Raw genomic sequence first — 7357 nt, 5'->3', positions numbered from 1 at the left:
GCTTGCCATCACATAGCTTTCCAGTCACTAAAAAGGGTTTTTGAGTTCCTGATCTATAGTGAGTTAACTAGCGGCCGTGTCATGTGTTCACACTCCATCTCAAGGTTAACTAGCGGCTGCGCTGTATGCCTCGCCATCACACAGCTATCTAGTCACTAAAAAGAGTTTTAGAGTTCCTAATCTACAATGAGTTAACTAATGGCTGTGCCATACACTCACACTCCATCTTGAGGTTAACTAGCGGCCACACCGTATGCCTCACCACCACACAATCTCTTTTTCTGATCCTATTTTGAGACTAACTAGCAACCGCACCGTACGTCTCACCATTTCCACTATCCCCAACTACCAGGTAAGTCCCCTTTGCTGTATCCCACATGTTATTTTCAAAATTTAAATTCCCGTATGTCTTGCACTCATATATCAAAAACAAAAATATATGTGCATTTTCCTAAGATAGCGTGGCAAAAATAATGGCAAAAAATATAATAATATATGCTCATGAAAATTCCAAAAAAATTAAAAATAAAATAAACACTAGTATGCTTCTCTAGTAGTACTAGTACTACTAACATTTTGTAGGAAAAATAAGAGAAGAAAAAAAATGGACACTAACCTCGAGTGTAGAATAGATAGAAATAGCTGACTGTAATGGCCGATAGAAGCCGAAAGCACGGGCCCACTAAGCTTTGAGCGCACTAGGAAATCTTGTGGAGGGTGAGAAGTGGAGAGAAAGAGTTGAAATAAGTTAAAAGGGGCCCAAAAGGCCTTTTATAGGGCCTGGGCTGCCCAACGGCCCCCAGCGGCCCTATAAAGGCCACCGGGCAACATTGACTAGGTAAAGTCCGGTCTCAATCCATGAGCAGTCTCTGCACGCAAATTTGGTGCAAAAAAATTTGAAATCATGCTCTTTATCTGACACCTCTCATTGCACTCGAGATATCAGATAATGAAGGGGTAGCTGTTGATACCACATTTTGTCTACCCTTGATTTGCACGTCGAACCCTCAAAAATCCAAAAATATTATTTTCTCTCTACGGGGCCATGAGAACATCTAGAATGACGTGGTGCAACCTGTTCGGGCATCGGAGCGCTCAAAATGCCTTTTTCAGCCAAAATGACCAAAATGCCCCTAGTCAGCCCAAGTTCGACCGAAGGCCAAAACGAGGTCTAGACTCTCACAAAACAACGTTTTTCACAGTTTTACATCAAACCCGAGCTTCTCAAATATTTTTAAAACAATTTAGACCAAGTTTGACCTAAAGTTGATCTCCGGTGGGCCAAGAACCCTAATTTTGATCCGACTACCGGAACGGGTTGAGGCTAATGCCATTCCAAAGATTATCCAATTCTCATTCCAACGACTATTCATAGGTCGAAATCGGACTTGAAACAGCTGAGATATCACGAAAACTGGAATGACGTACCGATCGATGCACCGTAAATTTTTTGAGAGCCATAACTTTTGATCTGATCGTTGAATTTTTAAGTTCCATACCATTTTAGAAACTAAAAATCAAGACCTATCCAAAGGAATTAGGAGTAGCCTGATCAGGGGGGGAGGGTTTGAGCCCGCGGCCATTAAAAGGCCGTCGAAGGCCTTACAATGGCTGCCGCCTCGATTTTCGCATCCGGGGCTATAAATAGCCCCAGGCACACCGCAAATGAAGGAGGACACCATTTTTCTGAGAATTTCCCTTCTACCCGACCTCTCTCTATGTTATTTCTCTCTTCCAAACACCCAAAAACACTCCAAAAAACACATCAAAGTCTCTTGATTCTTCTCTCTTCACCAAGAACACAAGGTATTGCTTTTTTACCTAATCTTCCTTTCCTTGGTTCTACGCTTTGGATTTGGGGTTTAAGGGTGTGGATGTGGCTTTTTAGCTATCATCCACACCCCTAACCTTCTAAATCTTTTTCCTAGCATTTTCTTGCTCTTTTTGCCATAAAAATATACTTTATTGCTTTCTTTGACATGTTTCTTGCTTTATCTTATTTTCAGCATGTTTTTAGCTTTGATCCATGTTCTTTTATTCTTTTTCACATGTTAATTTGTCCCGATCTACATGTTCTTGTGCTTTTATGCCATGTTTTGTGCTTAGATCTATGTTTCAACATGCTAATATGTTTAGATCTACATGCCTAGGGTTTTTTACCATGTTTCCTTTGTTTTTTCCTCTCTTTGCTTTGTGTTGTCGTTAGGGTTACATGTTCACATGTTTTTATGATTTTGTTGGCTATGCCTTGCTTGGATCTATGTGTTTCATGTATTTATTTCCATGATATATGGTTAGATCCTTGCCTTCACATGTTTATATGCTTGGATTCATGTTCTTCCATGTTTATGTGCTAAGTTTCTACATGTTTACATGCATGTTTCTATGCCTATATGTCTAGATCTATGTTTTCACATGCCTATGTGCTTGGATCTACGTTCTCTACATGCTTCATGCTATGTTCCATGTGCTTGTGTTCTCCATGCCATGTTTTTGTGCCTAGACCTAGGCTATGTTTGTCATGCCATGTGCTATTGTAGCCCTTTTGTCGCTTTATCCTTCTTTCTTGTGTTTTGGTCTATTGGTTCAGACCCATTCTAGACCCTATGGTCTTTGTCATTGTCCATACACCTTGGCCTAGATCAATGGGTTTGGATCACCCATTTTGCATGTCTATGCTGGATTACTTTTATGCTTTATGCTTGTGTTAGCCTTTCTTATTCTAGACTTTGCCATGCTTGACGCCCTTAGCGGGTTTGTGGTTGCATGGTTACATCTGACGCCCTTGAGGCCTTATTTGGATGTAACCATTTCAGATGCATCGCCATGATACTGATTGCTTCGTGGATGCCTTTCCCTTTTCCTCTCCGTGTGATGATACGCTTGCCATGCTTGTTTGTGCCACTCGTTGGCTTTCTTTGCATCTTTACATGCTTGTTTACATGTTCATGCATGAGTCTTGCTTGCTAGTGTGTCGTCCATGCTTCAACATAATGAAGTTATAGACATTCGATCCAAACTTACATTTGTCCCTCGCGGACACCACCTTTTGTTTACTTTCTTGCTTTGTTTGTTTGTCTGTTTGCCTGCTTTCTTGTTTGTTTGTGCATCTTGCTTGTCTTATTTGCTGCCACATGCTATGCTTGCCATGTCTATCATGTTTATATGTTTTATGCCCCTTTCATATGCTCCTTGTATCTTTTCCTTCCATTGCTTGTCTATTGGTTTCTTGTCATTGCCTTTGCGTGTATGCACGTGGAATGAGGACGCATGAAGCTAGGGCACGGTCTCCCAAGTGCAAGCAAAAAGGGCAAGGATGCGAGCATGCAGATGTGGGTCGAGCAACTGCGGTCAGTAGGTTTAGGGTTTAGCTTTTTCCCTTTTGGTTATGTACTCTTTTAAACCCCCGTTTTCCTCCTCCTTTTCTCCCTTAGATGGTCTGTATTAGGTATATCATGCTTTATACTATTTGTCCTCATCTCTAGAGTATGGCAACCCTTATTTACTTTCCTTCACTTATATTTTAGGCCATGCTCTAGGGGTGTAGGCATTTACTTTCCTACTCTGTGTGCTGGCATTGTGCATGATGCATGTATATATATCTGTTCGCCCCCCTCCGGTGTGATTGTCACAGTCCATGTCACCTAAGGCAAGCGATGCCTAGTTTTCGCCACAAAAGTAAGGTGACATGTCGCCGGATTTTCGTTGCAGAAATTTGGTACTCGGCTTGAATGCCATAAGAAAGCATAGATTGGGACCACACCCTTTCAAAAGCCAAACCTCAAAGCCCCATGCATGCAAAGTCCCGAAAGCCAATGCAAAAACCATGTTTTTATTGCCAATTTTCAAAAATTAAGGTTTTATCAAAACAAAGGACTGTCCTCGGACAGACGTTGTGGGGTGCCTAACACTTTCCCCACACGTAACCAAACTTTTGGACCTAAGAATCAAGATTTTTTTGCCATCCGTATTAGATTAGGAAAAATGACCTTCTTCTTAGCCTATGATTGGTAAGAAAATCAACTAGGAACAGGTGACCAATCACACCTTAGAAAAACCCAATGATTGGTGGCGACTCTACTTACTTTTGGTAATCACCTAAAATTTGGCCTAGATTCCCGCCATGACACCAAAGATAGACCTACCTTCCTCCACCGAGACAGAGAGAGAGCACCCAAAGCTCTACGCAAACCACACGCACATCCACATCGAGAGGGGCCCTCCAACGGGGCCCTGTGCGCACGCGAGTTGTCGCCATGGTGGGTGGTCGAACGAGGGCCCACGACAGCAGTTTTTTCCGTTGCCGATCCGAGATCAAGGCCGAGCATCAACAGAAAGTTGGTAAAGTTATAGTTGTACTTTAAAAAATTGATCCTTTAAAAAAATTGTAAATACACAAATAACCTAAAAAGTTAAAAATAATAATAATAATAATAATAATATTATTGACTTGTACAGTATATATACTTTAAGAATAAAATATAACTTTTCTAAAAAAAAAAAAAAAAAAGAAAATATAACATGTCAGTTGAAGAAACAAAGTAATAGGAAGAAAATTTATAATGAGCTTACAAATAAAATTATTTAATGCTAGTAGTAGATCAAACACTAAAAAAAATTATATAAATAAGGCTTGATGAATTAATGAGTCGGGTTGGGTACTGGTACAAGTTCGACTATGCTGGATAGGGTCATAATCGGGTATGGGTTAGAAACTTATAAAGTCAAAATGGGTTGTTGTCCCTAATTTCCTACTAACAGTACCTAATTATTATTATTTGGTTCAAGTTCAGGCGAGTTAACTAGTCTGTGTTCAATTTTGGCAAGTCTAAGTGTGCATTTGGATTGTACGTTTCCAGCGTGCAATCCAGTGTTTGTGTTTTTGACTGGGTTCTACGGCATTGTTCACGACCTAGCCAAAAACGTAAAAAAATGTGCACCAATGCATTTTTGGGTCCTATTGCACTATTCACACATTTAAAAATTATTTTGTTATAGTGTTTTCAATAATAAGTTTTTAGTTTTCAGCAAATAAGTGGTATCCAAATACATCCTAATTCTACAGTTGTTTTATAAGCTTTTTTTTGAGGAAAAAAAAAAAAAAAAAGCTTACTGTATTATATGTTCAGGAACATAAAGAAAATAGCATACCAATTACGCAGAGAAAGAGGATGCTACAAATAAAGGTATCAATCATGGTGTTGGTGGTATTGTTAATAGCGAAGTTTACACTAGCTTAGCCTCACTAAACTAACCATTTAAACAAAAATTTAATTAAGCCTAATTAAAATGATGTATGGGCTCAACAAACTAACATTCAAAAATAACAAATGACCACTGCACATCTTTGGTGTGATAGTCACTCTATAAGTATAAATATTTATGGAGTGTAGGAGGGGATAAGGGTCGGAGTTCAAGTCTCTAGAAAGAAGTTTTGCACACATATACACTTAAATTAGGTTAGAGTATAATTTCTATCTTGTATAAAAAAAAAAAAAAACTAAAAAAAAAAATGAATGAACAGCTCCTCGATACACTTAGGAATTGTTCATCAACAAACATTTTTATATTAATTACTCTCTCTTTATTGCATTGAGCTTAATGCTAATACTCTCATTTGGGATGGAAAAGTACCTCTAACCCGCCCAAATCCCGATCTACCCCCAAGCACAGATATGCTTGTCCCAAAGTTGGGATAGGGCGGAGACGAGACACCCTTGATCCGGTCTTGGCTAGCAGCCTAACTGTGGATCCCACACATGAGACAATTTCGAATTTAGAACAAATGAAATATTAACTCTCTCAAACAGAACATGCAAAGCTATCTAATAATTTGACTCTTTCTGTCCCTCAGTCTCATTGGATTAGGATCCGGTGTAATACCAATAAACGGTTGAGATTGAAAGTTGCAAAATGTAACTTTCAATCATAAACATTAAATAAAAAAAATATTAAAAAGAAATAAGAAGTTAAAGTTAAAAAGTTAAAAATGTAAAAAATTTGTGAAGGAAGTGGTGTAATTGTATCGTGCAATTGCTAAAAAGCAATCTAGTTGCACCTGATCTCAATCTAGTCTCGTTCTCTCTCTGCACAGTTGTGGCTCTCTATCAGCTCTGTAGATAAAGCACTGAGAACTGTGCTCAGAATCCAAGCTTCCATTCCTTTACTCAATTATATTCCAGGTAAAATATTTTTCACCCTTCGTATATTATTGGTTCATTCAATTCCCATTTATAAAATTTCACTATATATCAGGATTTTCTCTATAAAGTGAAGACACTCAAGGATTCTTCAAATAAGTACGTGTTTCGTTGACCCTTTATGCTTAGGCACTAACCTTTTTTTTGATTCCATCTTTAAAAAACAAAAACACGAAAAATTATTAGATACTCCCGGGGTATCACAAATGCATACTCTCCCTTCTCACATGAATGGTGAGTTCCACCATGAATTTAATTAGTAGGACCCACCGTTTATGTGTGATGAGGAAATACGCATTTATGGTATTTCGGAAGTATACAATCATTTTCCCTTAAACACTATATGGGATATACTTTTTTAGATATGGAATTAACTTTTTTCTTAGCTCTTATCATTAGCATATTATTTTATATATATTCCATTTCTGTAGCAGTTCAAAACACACATAAATATTGAGGCCATGTTACTTGCAATTTTTTCTTCAATTTCTACTATTCGATCATTGAATAAATATACCGTTCATTTCCTTGCCTCTAGAGCTTAAAAGGGTCCCTTTTTTTTTTATTTATTTATTTATTTTATCTATATGTAGCTCCCCTATCTTGTTTGAAGGGCAATATTTTTTATTTTTTATTTTTGTAATGAATGAATTTAGTACTCAACCAAATGCAAGCCTTGACAACGTTTACAACTCCGAAAACAGTTAATAGGAAAATGCTAAATTTACTTTACTACAAAGGTTTACAAAATGAATGTGATTTGTGCCATTGCAACAACTAATAAATAAACATATGAATGTGATTTGTGCCATTGCAACAACTAATAAATAAACATCTGAACTACCTTTGTATGATTGATGATTCATCAGTTTGTAAGGCATATTTAGTGAAATTTGTAGTTTCCTAGCATCACCCATAGCTTTTTTTTTTTTAGATAATTCAATAGTTGTAGGAGGGGAATCTGAATTCTAGACGTTTTTGTTGGAAACAACAGGAAGTGATAGTTAGGGCCGGCCCTAGGCTTAGGCCACTTAGGCAATTGCCTAGGGCCCCCTATTAAAGAAAGGCCCCCAAATTTTGGGGCAAAAATTTAGATATATTTTTTTTTAATTTTTTTTTTGAGATATAGGAAAAAAAATTAGTTTTACATTTTTCTT

This window comes from Quercus lobata, chromosome 4, assembly GCF_001633185.2.
Source record: "Quercus lobata isolate SW786 chromosome 4, ValleyOak3.0 Primary Assembly, whole genome shotgun sequence".
Taxonomy (NCBI): Eukaryota; Viridiplantae; Streptophyta; class Magnoliopsida; order Fagales; family Fagaceae; genus Quercus; species Quercus lobata.
Note: the sequence above shows the minus strand (reverse complement) of the source record.